A 16,286-nucleotide genomic window follows, 5' to 3' on the forward strand; every position below is an offset into this window, starting at 1 on the left:
CAAATTATTCCGTAAGCGTGCTGGCTTCCTCACTGTTTTTCTCGGCTTAAATGATATTGACGGTTGTCTTTATTGAAGAGGAAATAAGTATGTGCTTGGAGCCTTGCAGACAACCATTCATCATTCTCTCATGCAAAAGATAGAACCCCTGTGCCAGCACACGAAGTCCAATGGCAGCTACAGTAGCAGAAAATCAATAGACTGTATTAGAAAACTCAGAGGCTAATCAGAGCTCAATCTCCAGGCGTGATGTACTCCGAGAGAAGCATTTCTTCAAGACATAACTCAGTTCTCTGAACACCGCAGACTGCAGTTTAATTCAAGCATTTAGGGGAAAAATGAGGGTCTTTAAAACATACATTTTGTTCTTTATTGCCTCCCAGAGAAGCTTCAGTGCAGTACTGTAATGAATAATGATAACATACATTCTTAAAAACTGATGTCAGCTCAGTCATTATGCCCAAATAGAATGAGAGTCCCTGCTGTGTGCAGCAATGAGATGTCATTAGTAAGCAGCATCTCTGCTAAAAGGAGGACGCATATTGTTACTTGTTAAACACACTATTAGTATCTGTAACGGTAAATGACAATTGGCTCTTTACTTTCATAGGCAGTTGATTTTGCTGACATATTTTAACTGACCCTGAACTCTAAGTGAAGATACATACCCACATTGAAATTTATTGTATGACAAATTTCACATAAGTTGAAATTGACACTGTATAATAAAAATGCATTTAGATGAAGTTGTTCAAAAATACTAGGCTTGGAACAATACCTGAATATTTTGCACCGGTGTAATATTTTCCCCTTGGGAACTGAAAGCACTTGGGAGTACATCATATGGCAATTTTTCTAAATTTTCTCTAGAATAAGTAGAACATATTCTTACTTCAGATTTTTTTTTTGCCATTGTGGTAGTATAGAATTTATGCAAGAATCGTATCAGCAGCATAGGTTCATAATTTCATATCCACCTTCTCTTCCATTTGTATGTATTTTTAACATTTTTAAGTCATCAACAAGTCTTTAAGAATAGGTTTGCTGTTTTTGACAAATTTATCATATCTCATCATGATTCTGAATTGCATATAACAAATTCATGTTTCAGTATTAAAGGAACATTTTTGTTTTTAACGAACCTCTGATTTTATCTTAGGTTAACAACTTGAATTTAAATATTGCATAAATATATGCACTTATTGTAATAGATGAAATGTCAAAGGTCAATTTGGATCTAATAATCCTAGCAAAATGAAGTAATAACATGAAAAATGAAGCCCTGCTTGGAAACAAAAGCTAATTAAGAGTTTTTTAATGCCCCAGAGAGAGAAGTGTACAGAGAGTAGTCACAGTTGGTTTAATATTGGCAACTCTGTCGGATGTGACAGCATATTCAGCTCATCCCACGCAGACACAATCCGGCATCTGGGATGATAATTATTAGACTTCAGAACACTTCTTGGAAATTGTCCATGTATTAGAGTGCTTACAAAAGCAGGCCTTCTGGAATTACCATAGTTTTATATATTAATAAATGCTTTATCAATATTTATTTATTACTTTACCTCTGAGTTACAGCTATTTTGACATGCAAAAGAGGAATAGTGCAGATTTAAAGAAATATTTTTTTAAATATAAATATTTTTGTTTTCCTTTTAAAAACAAATCTTATAATTTACCATGCAAAAATTTAAAATTCAAAATGCATTGCCTCTGTGGAATAAGACTGGTGAATAAACTCTCTTAAATAAAATTAGTGAAAAGCTCTAATTTTAGCATAAACTTATAAAATATTTTACCTTTTCTTTATCATTTAGCAATTTTGAGATGTCTTTAAAGGTTTTAAATAAATTTTTCAGACATATTTATATACATAGGATCACAATACAGTATTTATTTTAAAAACTATATTTGATAAGTGATTTTTAAGGTGACCGAGAAAAGATTAATTGGAAGCTTAAATGGATATTTTTCTGGATTGATTGTACTACACATTGAAAATGGTTGGTTCCCTCTTCTTTTCTGTCTGAGAGCTAATGTGATTTATTTGCAGAGGCATAGAACAGGTCCTGCCATTCTGTAAACTTGGGTAAGTCACTTCAGTGTGTTCAATGTAGAATCTTAACACATTTCATTGACTGTAAACATCTTACCAGACAAAAGTCTGAGAAAATAAAACACATTTTTACAAGCACATTTATATGCTACGATATGAAGATATTTTCTCAAATCTCCTTACAACTCTATTTTCTCGCATCACGTAAAATCCATTTCCCGTAGTCTTTACCAAAGACACAGGCTTACAGTCCCCTTGCTGTTTTATTTTTTGGAAATCTTCAAATATTCTCAATATATTATTAAGAAATCTTTTTTTTTTAAGCTTCAGTGCATGGCTGTGTATCCTAGTCGTATGTGAGCTACTGCCACAGTATGACAACTGACAGACAGATGGTGTGGTTCCATGACCAGGAAACGAACCTGGGCCGAGGCAGTGAGAGCACTGAATCTTAACCAGTAGACCACCAGGGCTGGCTGTGAAAAGTCCTTAAGTTACAAGTAATGGAAACCAAATTTAAAAATTACAGAAAATTTTCTGGCTTATGTAACTGGGAAGTCTGCAGTCCAGGGCTTCAGGCACTGCTGGATTCATGAAATTGACGATGTCAAGGCATGTTTCTCTCATACTCAAATTCTCCATCCATATGATTGATGGAAAGCCTGCTGACAGAACCAGGCTCACGTCCTAACAGCTTACCAGTGCCAGTGTGAAAGGGACATTGTATTGCAATGAAAAATGCCCTTGGAAGAGCTCTGATTGGTCTAATTTTGTCACAAATATTTATTGAATAAATGGATCCCCTTCCCTCTCCTGTATCGGTTACTGTGACATAGAGTTGGTAAACTCTGATTTGCCACACCCGTATAATAGCCAGAAAGGTACAAATGGGGAGTGGTAGTGTCAGCTCCATTTTAAGACAAGGAACAAGTTCCACAAAGGTGATTGATTCTGCTTTACAAGAAAAGAGGGTAGAATGGGTGTTGAACATCCCAAAACAATAGATATCAAAACTATGAGATTTCCTAGGACCTAATAATAACATACATGCTGCTGTTTCCCTCATTATCGAGAATCCATGTGGTAAGACAGCCTAATTAACATGGATTTCAACTAACAAACAGGAGAAGAATTAGTTCCTGTTAGAAGAGTTATGAAAATGTATGACATTAAGGTTAATATTCTATGTGACTACAGAACAATCTGTCATGTAAACAGCTGTTTTTCAGATTATCACCCGAGTGTGCATACCTAGATACTGTACTTTTGTCCTTAAAAAAAAGATACAGTTTTTAAGATTAATTTTATCACATATCCCCTTATATATTCTTTTAATTTCTTTACAGTTTATCTATTGATGAACCTGGACTATTTGATATGAAGAATTTCCCAGTCTGGATTTGGCTGATTTTATATGGACAATGCAGCAAAATTTGTCCTTTGTGTTTTCAGCATATTGGCAGCTGACTGTAGAGGCCTGATCAGGCTCAGGTTCAGGTCTTTGGCACAGTTATAAATGGTGGTGTGCTCTTTCATCAGGAAAAAATAATGTCTGGTTTTCCCTCATTTTATTTATGCTCAGTGCCTAGATCCATTAACTCATTGGGGCCCTAAATGGTGATATTCTCTTCTATCATTTCTTTTCCATTACTGGTTGGTATACTTTTATGAAGACACATTTCCATGCATCTATTTTTTGCCTATCTAGTGGAATAGTTCTTAAAGAAAGAGAAGTATTAATGCTTGATTATTTTCCCCTATTTACTAGTTTTCAAAATAATAAACTGTTTCTCTATTATGATGGACAGTTTATGTGTTAACTGGAGTAGGCTATAGTCTCCAGTTACTCAATCAAACACTTGTCATTACTGTGAGGATATTTTATAGATGTGATTATGTCCATAATCAGTGACTTGAAGTAAAAGAGATTATTTAAAATAATCTGAGTAGGCATAAATTAATTAGTTAAACAGCCTTAAAAACAGAACAGAGGCTTCCCTGAAGAAAAAATTCTGCCTATGAGTTCCAGCTTCAGTTCACTCCTGAGAGCTCCAGCCTGCCCTGCTGATGGCTAGCCCTAGGGACGTTAGACTGGCCTTACAAGCCCCCACAATTGTATAAGCCCATTCCTTTCCACAAATCTCTTAATATATAGCTCCTACTAGTTTTATTTCTCTTGTTGAACCTAACTCATGCAGATTCAGTAAGAGTAGTGGTTCCAGAGGAACAGTGTGGTAAGGATGAGCTCTCTGAAGTGGTTCTGGGTTTTGTTGAATTGCTTCTTTAATCTGCTTAGATTTATAGAGACTAAAAACTGTATTTGCAGCGGTAAAGAGGGTACTGGTAGTCCATGGCATGATGTGGCAATAGAAATAGACACCTTTGCATACTCTTAATCAGATACATATAGAAGGGAAAGTCCTAGATGACCATGTATTTGATACTTTCGAATATTTTAGTCAAACTAAGAAGAATAATGATATTTCTCCTGACTATGCTGGAGAAAGTGGGGAAAGGAAAGGATGATCTCAGGGCTTCAAATTCCCTCTCAAGCTGATAAATGACTTGAAAGCCTCTATATCTGCCTTGGAAGAAACCTTTATTTCCTGTTGCCACAAAGTTGAGATTTCTGAAAACAAAAGTCAGAATCTCAGAGAAACAGACAATAGAGTGGTGGTTACTGGGGGTTGTGGGGTGGGAGAAATGGGGAGATATTGGTCAAAGGGTAAAAATTTCCAGCTATAAGATTAACAAATTCTGAGGATCTAATATACGGTATGGTGATTATAGCTAATAATACAGTATTATATACTTGAATGTTGCTAAGAACGTAGATCTTAAATGTTCTCACCACAAAAAAGAAATGGTAATTATGTGATGGGATGGAAGTGTTAGCAAATGCTATGGAGAGCATCATTTTGCAATGTATAACTGTATCAAATCAACATGTTGTACACCTTAAGCTTACACGATGTTATATGTCAATTATATCTCAATAAAGCTGGGGGGAAAAAGTCAGTCTCATCCTGTGAATGGTGGGATTACAATACAAATTGAATTTCCTACCTCCCAGGTTATCTTCTGTTAACATGAGGGCATTGGTTGGGAAGGAATGGGATCCTGAAAATTCAAATGGGGACATAGATGTAGATCCCAATGAAGCTAGGAAAGACAAACCCCTAAATTCCTCTCTGACGGTAGACGCAGACTTTCCACTCCTGCCTGAAGAAGTGAGTCTTGCTTTGCCTGCAGAACCTGTAATGGTCTTCCCAAGGTAGCTGCCCTGCAGGGCACTGCTGATGCTGCTCAGGAAGGATATACCCCAGCCATCCCTCTTTGTTTCTAGGCCTCTAACTAGACTAGACTAGTATAGACTCAGCCTATAACTAGAATCAATTTTTAGCAGGCCCCAAAAGGTAAGGTACAAAGTGTGACCCATGAAAAGGGGCCCTATACACCAGAAGGACTGCATGATTATTTTCCATATATATATATACAGAAATCTGAGGAATATGTGTAAGAATGGATTTTAAGGGTGTGGGGTAATGGTAGAAAGAATATAAAGTTAGATCAGGCCAAATTTATTGATACAGGCCCACTAAGCAGAGATTCTGGATTCAGTGCTTGACTGAAGGGGTTAGAAAGGGCTCTCACAACTATTTTGCTTGATTGTCTGAAACGTAAACCCTAAGGTGGCCTACACTAATGAAGTTGACATTTCAGAACTGTCTTGGTATACTATAGAGGAAGATGTCCAAAGATTTAGAGAGACTGGAATATTAGGGTAAATTTATCATATTAAGACCAGCTCAGTCATCCCAGGAGGGTCCATAGGACACATCTTTCACAAAAAATGTGACAAATAAATTTATGAGGGGGAGCCCCAACATCCCTGAAGAGTTCTGTGGTCATTCTTCTATGTAGGTCAGAAATTATGGGGGATAATGCTACCATCAAACGGGGATCTCTAAATGCATGGGGATAATGGGATACCAGGCTCGCAGGGGCCAAGTGATGGAACTAAGTTACAAAGACAAGGCGACTGTGATTGGGAGACAGTTCTCCATGAACATCTCATTTTTCTGCATGTTGCTGATCCTCTTGGCAAAGATACTTACAGCGAAGTTAAGAATATTTGTATAAGGAAACATTTCAGGATAGTAAACTTAAAGAACTCTCCTTCTGCAGAGATATCTCAGGGTAATAAAAATAAATCCTTCCTCCCCTCCCTAGAGACATTTGTTTATATTCCAGAGTAAAGATAAGGTCTGTCTCTCTCTAGAAGGCTGGACAGTCAGGTTACCAACAGACCTCATAAGTTCAGAGTTGCCTAATTTTTAGGTTTCTCTCTTGCAATCCAGGCCACTGTATGTGCAGGTAATATATGTTCCCCATTGTGTCACTCTGTGAAAATCTGGGTTTGAGTAATCAGTGCTAAACATTGTTCTAGCTTCTGCTTTCGCTGTAATAAATGTTTTTTGTTACAAGGAGCTTATGTCTTCTGTGTGTGTGTCTGTGTGCGTGCGTGCGTGCGTGCGTGCGCGCGCGCGCGCGCACGTAAAATCAGCCTAACTTGTTAGCTTACAAGAGTAAGTAGGGTAACAATTCAGACCCCCACAGTTTCTGACTTATTATTCAATACACATAATAAGTTTTAATGAGTGAAAACTATTTTTTTATAAATGTAAAATACAAAAAGAAAAGTTTGATTAAATTCTTTGCTGGCGAGGAGGATTTTTAGGGGAATTGCCGGCCACCATTTTACATAGACAAATCAGAATCTATGAGGAGTGGAATTTGTTATTGTTAGTTCCCTCGAGTCAATTCTGACTCCTAGCGACCCTGTGGACAGCAGAGGGGAATGCTGCCCAGTCTTGTTGGGCCATTCTCTCACCCTCTGGTGCTCTATCAGACAGTGCTCCATTGTCATTTGTAGGGTTGTCATGGTGAATTTTTTCAGAAGGGTGTGGTCAGGTCCTTCTTCCTAGTCTGTCTTAGTCTAGAAGCTCCACTGAAACCTGTCCATCATGGGTGACCCTGCTGGTATTTGAAATATCGATGGCAGAGCTTTCAGCATCACAGCAACACGCAGCTACCACAGTATGACAACCGACAGACGGGTGGTGTGGTTCCCTGACTGGGAAATGAACCCTGGCCTCAGCAGTGAGAGCGCTGAATCTTAAACGCTAGACCACCAGGGCTTATCCCACTGAGGAATGGAATAAGATAATTATATTCATCAAAATAAAATATTGGCTTATAAAATTTAAGAAACTGGTCTACTATGTGTTGGTTATCAAGTTAAGGGTGAGACTCCACTACAAAAACAATGATACCAGTCTATCATAAATATGGAAGAGTTCAGAAATACACAATTAATTAATGATAATTTCTTGTGCATACATTATGTGCTTAAAAACATAGTGTGGCAATATGATTTTTCCTCCAAGGAGTCTTTACCAGTGGTACAGAGTTAAAAGAATCCCCCATGAACCACAGTGGCTAACACATCTAAGTTGCAAGTTCTGGTGCGTGTATGCAGATTTCGGAAAATAGTAAAGACTAGGGGACAGGATAGAAGACAAAGGCTTCATAAAGAAAGGAGATTTACTGAGATTTAAAGAAGATTTTAAGATGATGTTTTAACTGAAGTAAACTTTTAATTTCTTCTCTGTAACTAGATACTTTACAATAATTTTTATTAACAAGATTTCTCTGTTAGCATTATCCTACTTCTGGTAGTTATTTCTAACTTGAGCCTACACAGACATGCTATGGAGTAGTACATAGATTTCATGTGCATTTTAAGTATCAGGCATGATACTTCAAACGATTTTGGGCTTGAGCAGAACTGATTCAGACACTGAAAGATGTCGATTCTTCAGGATATGAGTCACTTCCTGCTAAAAATTCTTCAATAGATTCCCTGTTCTTACTCTAACTGTTCTTACAGTTAGATTAAATCTCCTTAACAAAGTCTACAGAGCATGGACTTGATTTGTCCCCTACCAACTTTTCCAATCCCATCTAACGCCATTCTCATGCTCCCTCATTAAGTTTCAGCCATGCTGGCCTTTGGACTATTCCAAGAAAATGTTCAACTCTCTCTCACTTCAGTCCACTTGCATTTGCTGTTCTCTTTGCCTGGAAAGAGATAGGACAGATTTTCTTCATTCATTAAGGTCTCTAATTGCACTCTTGCCCACTGCCTGACACATAGACATTATTTTCAGCAATTTTGGGTCATTCTCAGAAATGTTACCTTTAAATATTGCTTCTTCCATATTTTTTTCTTAATTCTTTTCTACTGCAACTGTGGGAAAAAACTTCATCTTATCATCCATACTATATTTTCCACTTCCTTATCTCTCTGAGCATTTTAGGTAATTTTCTTAGTTCCTTTATTCATACATTGTATCTAAACTGCTCTTTATGTTTCCAATGAATTTTTAAATTTTTAATTACTATTTTCATTTCCAGAATTTCTATTTTTTCCAAATACCTATATTTGTGGTAGTCTATTCTGTCATTATGATTTCTAATTTTTCTTTTACTGTTTAAATAATTTTATACATATTTTATAATTCATTTCTGAATAGCCTATCATCTAAACTACTTTGGATGGGAATCTCATTTTTGATATCTGCTGACTCATCCGTGTTTTGAATTGTTTCAAAGTTTTGGTTCCAATGTTTAAATTATGAGTTTATTCCAAGCTGAATCTGGTTTGGGCTCCACATTGTGAGTCTTGGGTCCTCTTAGTTGTAGAAATGTCCTACAGAAAAGCTTGGTATTTACTTCTCCAGGTTGACTTCAGCATACAACAGACTATAAATTTTCTTTCCATTGAAAATATAGTTCAGGTTCTGGGTCTGAGTTTTTCATGGGAAATGCTACTTTCTTGGTCAATGGGTAGATTTTTTTCCAGTCCCCTTTCAAAGGAGCAGCCTTATAAGAGACCCAGTTTTATACTAGGGTCTCTCTTCCCGCTCACTGCCTCATAGGGGCCCATAACCACATTGCTTATCATCCTTTGGGCATTAACACTACCAATAACCTATGAAGTTCTATATCTAGCTTTACTTCTCTGAACAGCCACAATGTTAGCTCATGAGTTTAGTATCCTGGCTATAGTTTCTATTATTGTTTACTAGATTTATTAGTGGGAGGATCCCATGTTAGTATATTCAACCAAGTTCTAGAATTAGGAATTGCCACCCCCTCAATATTCTCTATTCTTTATCTTAACATCATATATTATTTCTGTGGAACACAGCATTCTCTATGGTTTGTAATTATAGTTTTTATTTCGTTCTTATATATGCTGAGTAAAAAGAAAAGCAATACATATATTATATACTACCAAGATCTTGGCATCTAGGGTGTAGCTTGACACAAAGTAGAGGCTCACTAAATATAGTAATCATAATTACTGGACAATACATAGCAAAAAAGAACACATAACTCCGAAGAAAGGAAAATTTCTACAATAGAAGTTCTGCCTCTGGGATGGACAAGTAAGTGCTCAACAGACTGATCATCTCACAAATAAAAACTATAAACTCTAGTATAGTAAAAAAAAAAAAAAAGTAGGCATACTGTGGGGGGATTTTTAATATGAAAGACTGGAACAGTGTTGAGTGAGTTGCCAACATTGATGGCTTTTAGCCTGAGAGTAGGCTACAGTCAGTGTTACTCAGGGCACCTAAAACTTCAGTAAAATATCTATAATCTTTTGGGCCTGAATAGCCATTTAACAGTATAGAGGGCAATCAGAGACACTGGAAATTGGTTGTGGGATCCTAGAAAAGACAGAGATAGGATCCTTATATTCCATGAATAAACTCTTTACAAATCTCTAGCTGCTCCCTGAAGCACGCATGCATGTTACAGACTGCAAGAAGCCCTGTTAAGAGGCAAAAAATGACTGAACCGAGTTTTGAGTTGCTGACTAAGAGAGAGTTTTACTCTGAGTCCACCAAGTTAGTTGCCTGCTAAAATAAAACACTGATATCCTTCAAAGGAATATAACAAAATCCACAATCTCCAAAATATAACACTCATAATATCTGGTACAAAATAAAAATTACTTGATATATGATGAATGAGAAAAATTGATCCCTTCTTTAGGAAAAAAATAGACAATCAATAGAGACTAATCCCAAGATATTGGAAATAGCAACAATGACCTAAAAGCAGCTAATATAACTATGATAAATGAAGTAAAATAAAATGTAAATTTAATAAAATAAACAATGAAAACTTTAACAGTAAAATAAAAACTACAAAAAAGAACCAAGAGGAGATTAAAGAGCCGAAAAATATAATGTCTGAAAAAAACAAATAATGGACTTAGAGTTGACTAAGGAAAGATTCAGTGAAACTTGAAAAAGATCAATAGAAATTATGATTTGAAGACCACAGAGAATAAAAAGATCAAGAAACGAGTCAACATGGGCTTAAATATTGGTTGGATAATATTAAGAACTCTAACATATTGTTGGAGACCGAAAAGAGAGAGAAGAAATATAAGAGGACATGAAAAACATTTTTTAAGAAATAATGGGTGAAAATTTTTACAATTTAGTGAAAGCTATAAATTTGTAAAGATAAGAAGTTCAGAACACCCCAAGCTAGATCAATATTAAGAATAACAAGCCTAGACACATCATAGCAACTCTGATGCGTGTTTAAAACTACTTAAAACCAACAATAAATTAAAATCTTGACAGCATTCAGAGAAAAATAATGCATTATATACAGGAAACCATTGATTCAAATGATTATATACAGGAAACCATTGATTCAAATGATTCAAATGATTCAAATGCCTTCTTAACAGAAACCATGGAAGCCAGAAAGGAGTTGGATAACAATTTTAAATGTCAAAAGGAAAAAAAATTATTAACCTAGAATTCTTAACCTGTTGAAAATATCCTTCAAGAATAATGGCTAAAGATATTTTTAGATAAAAGTAAACAAGAAAAATAATCACAAGCATACTGCACTACCAAAATGTTATGTGAAGTTACAAAATTTACCAAAATTGATAGAAGATGAAACAGAAAGTCTGAATGGGTCTATGACTATTAAAGAAATTTATTTTCTTATCAAAAACCACCCCACAAAGAAAATCTCATGCCTAGAAGTTTCCATTGTGATTTATATATTTTAAAAACAATATTATAAAAACACTTTCATAAAACAGAGAAGGAAACAAAACTCCCCAGCTTGTTTTATGAAACCGGCATAACATTAATACCAACACCTAATAATGATATTACCCAAAAGGAAAATACAGACAGCATCACTTATGAATGCAAAAGCAAAATCTTTACAAAATATTGACAAATTAGATCCAGATTATATACAAAAGATAATACACCACCACGCGTTTATCTAAAGATGCAAGATTGCTTTAACATTCAAACAACCAATGCAATTCACCATAATGAGAGAATAAAGAAGAACAACTCTATGGTCATTTCAACAGAAACATAATAAACTTTCAACAAAATACAACACCTATTCATAAGTAACACTCAGTAACTAAAAATAAAAAGGAATTCATCAACCCGATACAGAACATCAATGAAAAATCTACAGCTAACATCATACTTAATAGTGAAATATTGAAACATATTTCCCCTAAGATTGGGAACAAGGCAAGGATGCTCACCCTTACTAATTCTTTTCAACAGTTGACTATAGGTACTAAAAATTGCAATAAGCCGAGAAAAGAAATAAAACACATGAATTTTGGAAAGAAAAAGTAAAACAATCTCTATTTGTAGATGACATGATTGTATTCATTCAAAATCATAAAAATTTAACAAAATTACTATTAAAACTAATAATTGAATTTAAGGCAATGTCATCAGATATTAGAGATCATCAGAGATTACAAATCACATCTAAAAGTGATTTGTAATATGTAAACTAGCAGCAAACTTTATAATAAAATTTTAAATGTCACTTACCATTACATTAAATATAAAATACTTATAAACTAAATAAATGATGTACGAAACTTCTATTACTTAGAACAATTGAAGAGCTAAATAAATGGAGAGATAGATACCATGTTCATGAATTGAAAGACATTATTGTTAGTTTGTTAATTCTTCACCAATTAATCTATAATTTCATTGTAATCACAATTATAATACTAATAGAGATAATTTTTAGAAATGTACAAGCAAATTCTAAAATTTATATGGAAATGAAAAGACTTAGATTCTCCAAAGCCATCTTGAAAAACAAGAACTGAGTTGAATAATTTACATTATATGACTTTAATATTTTCTATAAAGTTATAGCACTCCAGATTGTATGACTAACAAACTGAATAATAGAAAAGAATATAAAGTCCAGAAATTGAGCCCCACTTACATGGTCAGGTGATTTTCATCATAGAAATCACAGCAAACCAATGGGAATGGAATGTCTTTTCAACAACTTATCCTGGAATTACAAGATATCCATGTGGAAAAAAAAATAATAATTTTATCTCCTACCTCTCACCATACACAAAAATTAAATCGAGATCAATCATACCTAAAACTAAAAGCCAATGTTATAACATCTTTTAGAAGAAAACATGGGGAGATATCTTTATGTTTCAGGTGTAGACAAGGTTTCTTAGATAAAGAAGAGAGTGGTAATTAAAATATTTTTAAAAATCTAATAAAGTTAGTTTAGTTTTTAAAAACTGTATCAAAAATAAATACTTCAACTCATCAAAAGACACTGTTAACAAAATGAAAATGAAAATCTTTTTATCAGGTTAAAAGAAATATTTGCAAAACATATATTCTGGTTTCCAGGATATATAAAGAATTCCTAGAATTCAATAATGGAAATATAAACAACCCCATTAAAAACTGGCAAAAAGATTTAAAGACAGTTCACAAAAGAAGATTTACCAACAGCCAATATGAATGAAAAAATTATTAGCCATTTGGGAAATACACATTAAATCACGATGAAATACTAGTACACATTCATTAGAAGGACAATAATTAAAAGAAGTGATAACACCAAGCTTCGGTGGGGATATGGAATTACCAGAGCTCTCATATACCACTGATGGGTCGGTAAAATGCTACAACCTTTTTGGAAAGAGACTCAATACTTTCTTATAAAACTAAATATACTCGTACTCTATGATCAACATTTTCAATCTTAGTTAAAAACATATATCCCACAACAAGATTTGTAATGTTGCATGATATTCTATTCTTTTCTATTGTTCTATTTGCTGATGTTGAGTAAGCTGTACTTTGAATAGCAGCATTATTTATAGTAGCCAAAAACTGGAAAGAATCCACGTGTCATTCAAAAGGTAAATGGATAAACCAACTGAAGAGTATTCATACAAAGGAATATCACTGAGCAGTAAAACGTAATGAATTATTAAAGCACACAACGACATGGATGATTCTCTAAGACATAATGTTGAATGAAGGAAGCCTTTCACAAAGAGTATGCATTGTATAATTATATTTGTAAGAAGTTCTTAGAAAAGGGGAATCTAAACTATGGTAGATAAAATCAGAAGAGTGGTGTCGTCAATGGAGAGGAGGAGAGAACTGACTAGGAAGTGATATCAAGGAATTTCCTGCAGTAATCAAAATGTTCTATATTATGATAAGAGTTTGAAGTATATACATTTGTCAAAACTCAGCTAATGTGTAAGGAAGATTTGTGCATTTTATTGTATGTAAATTTTATGTGTAAGGAAAATATCTGTAAAAAATACTTAACTAGTCAACAATATTCACGCTAAAGTTTTTAGGAAGAAGTGTATGGATGTCTGCAATTTACTTTGAAGTACATCCAAAAAAAGATTCTATTTTTCTTGAAGAGAGCCAGAGATACGGGGATAAATACATGAAATAAGAATAGTAAATGTTAGTTAAGTTAGAATGTAGGTGATGGGTATATGGGCATTCACTGTAAAATTCTTTCGCCTTCTCGATATATATGAAAATATTCATAATCTTATGTTGGTGGAAAAAAAATACTTGGAACCCCCTATTTCTCACCCAAATACTACAAAGAACCAGAACTAAAGGTGCAACACAGAGATTATGAACTTCCAGAAGTCAGGGACCATATTTATCCTTTTCACTAGATACCTGACATGTAGTTGGTACTCAGAGAACACAAAGAATATTTGCTGAATGAATAAATAAGTTCACTTTCCTCTACCATTAGGCTAATTCCTATTAGTGTTTGATACTTACTTTGTAAAAAAAAAAGTAATATAACACACTGGGCTGTAGGAATACTTGATGTAATAGATCATTTGATAAATGACTAAAATATATAAGTAGGTTCAGAAAAAAATATTTTTCACAAGTTAATATTGGATATTTAAGCTTAACATCCTGATCTTCATTTGAGGAATTTAGACCTACACCAAATAGTTCAACAGAAATTAAAGCCCACACCAGTTTGGAACTAGTCACCAAAATAAAAGAGCTGAAGGAGCAAACAGGTGAAGAAGAACCTGATATTATGAACTAAAGAAAACTCACTCTACGCTGTGGTCTATTGGATGAAGGAAAGACGTGATATTACCTTCAGGATCCCAGGCTGCCTGCTTGGAATCTTAGAGGAGGGTCTGGTGGGAGATGGAGCCATTCAGGCAGTTTCGCATCAGAAGCTGGGACCATGAGGGAGGGGCTGCCCAAGGGAGACGGAACCATGAAGAAGAGGCAGCCATCACCACATTGCACCATAATCCACTTGAAGCCAGGAGCCAGGAAGAGAAATGCCAAGGCTCTTCCCTCCTGTTGTCCTTCCAACTCCTGCCAGTGCTTCCTATTGTCCAGGTTCAAGGCAGCTTTGAAAGTATAATCTGTAAGGGTTAGTTCTCTGCAATACAAAGAAGGGCAGAGAACTGTTAGGGATTGATTTGAGGGGAAAGAGGCAAATGGCTGATTCACCTACTACGACACATTTGATTATTTCACTTTTGAATTAATAGTTGCAGAAATGTATAATAACAACACCTGATAAAGATATTACACAAATGTAAATTGTTTAGCACAATACTTAGCATATGGTGAGTTTAGGGGAAAAAAGATTATTCTTCTCTTTGTCTATTCTGCCTTAGCCAGAAAGGGAAGAAGCTACTTCCGTAACTTTCTTGCAGCATTTTTATTTGCTCATCCTCAAGGCAGCAGAGATACTAATCTAATTAGGCTGAGCCTGACATTCATTCGACTGCATGTTACATGTGAGTGGGTTGTTCTGTCTCAAGCATCTTCTTCCTTTTTTAGTACTTATATCAAAGATATGCAAAAAGCATCCTGGAATGCCTGTTCCCCTATGGAAAGCAGCCTGGGTAGGGTCCAGTTTGTATGTTAGACAGTCTTAATTCTCTCCTTTGTGGCAACTGGGCATCTTCAGACCCAGCTCTCCCTAGATACACCTGAGTAAAGAAGACTCAAAGGTAAAGGTTGGCTTCTCATGGAGGAGATACTGTTTCAGACCCTGATCTAAGCCCTTATTTTCTTCTTCACTCCAGCATGTAAAAGAGAGGCTGACATTTCACATTTGCATTGCTCACACAAATTAATAAAATTGCTACTTGATTCCCATTTGGCTAGAAATCCTCATGTGTGTATTTCTTCAGCCAGAACCCTGGTGTGGAACAGAAAGGCATGCTTGGCCTTGAGTTTCAAACAGTAAGCGCTAAATAAGTTGCTGTTTTTGTTGTTGTTGGAACAGCATGCTATAACAGGTTTTAAAGAGCCAGAGAAAACGAAGATTATACATATAATTCCTATCTTTTTGCAAATTTCCATGTTGCATATTTACTTATACTAAATAGGTAAAGAAGGTATCTCCAATACTATCATTAAACAAAATAACTTAGAAATGATGACACCTGTTCATTTTTTAAGACTAAAATCTTCTGACATTATCTTGGATTAGCAGTGTTTATTCACTCTGTGATGCTTCTTCTCAAAGAGAGTGGATGTTATTTTGAGAAACAAAATTAATGGCAAAGGATACCATAGAAACTGCACATAGCAACAAGGAAAAATGGTGTCTGAACAATGCTGAAAAATACGGAGAGATGAAAGCGAAGATCACGCGCAAAGAACACTTACACAATGCAATGATCAGAGTGAGGTTACAAACATGAGAAATTAAAGTGAAGGGATTTAAATAAAAATTAAATTTAATTCAGAGTAAAAGATATAGATACAGG

At 35.0% G+C, this 16,286-nt stretch overlaps 1 long non-coding RNA gene across 2 annotated transcripts in view; it reads left to right on the plus strand.

Moving 5' to 3' along the window:
- Positions 1–5,887, plus strand: part of LOC131409803 (uncharacterized) — a 31,004-nt gene extending 25,117 nt beyond the window's left edge. For both annotated transcript variants that reach the window (XR_009221020.1, XR_009221021.1), the window contains one exon: positions 3,406–5,887. This is a non-coding gene — a long non-coding RNA (uncharacterized LOC131409803). The remainder of the gene's footprint in view (positions 1–3,405) is intronic.
- The last annotated feature ends 10,399 nt before the right edge of the window (positions 5,888–16,286 follow it).

This window comes from Diceros bicornis, chromosome 8, assembly GCF_020826845.1.
Source record: "Diceros bicornis minor isolate mBicDic1 chromosome 8, mDicBic1.mat.cur, whole genome shotgun sequence".
In the NCBI taxonomy this organism is placed as follows: Eukaryota; Metazoa; Chordata; class Mammalia; order Perissodactyla; family Rhinocerotidae; genus Diceros; species Diceros bicornis.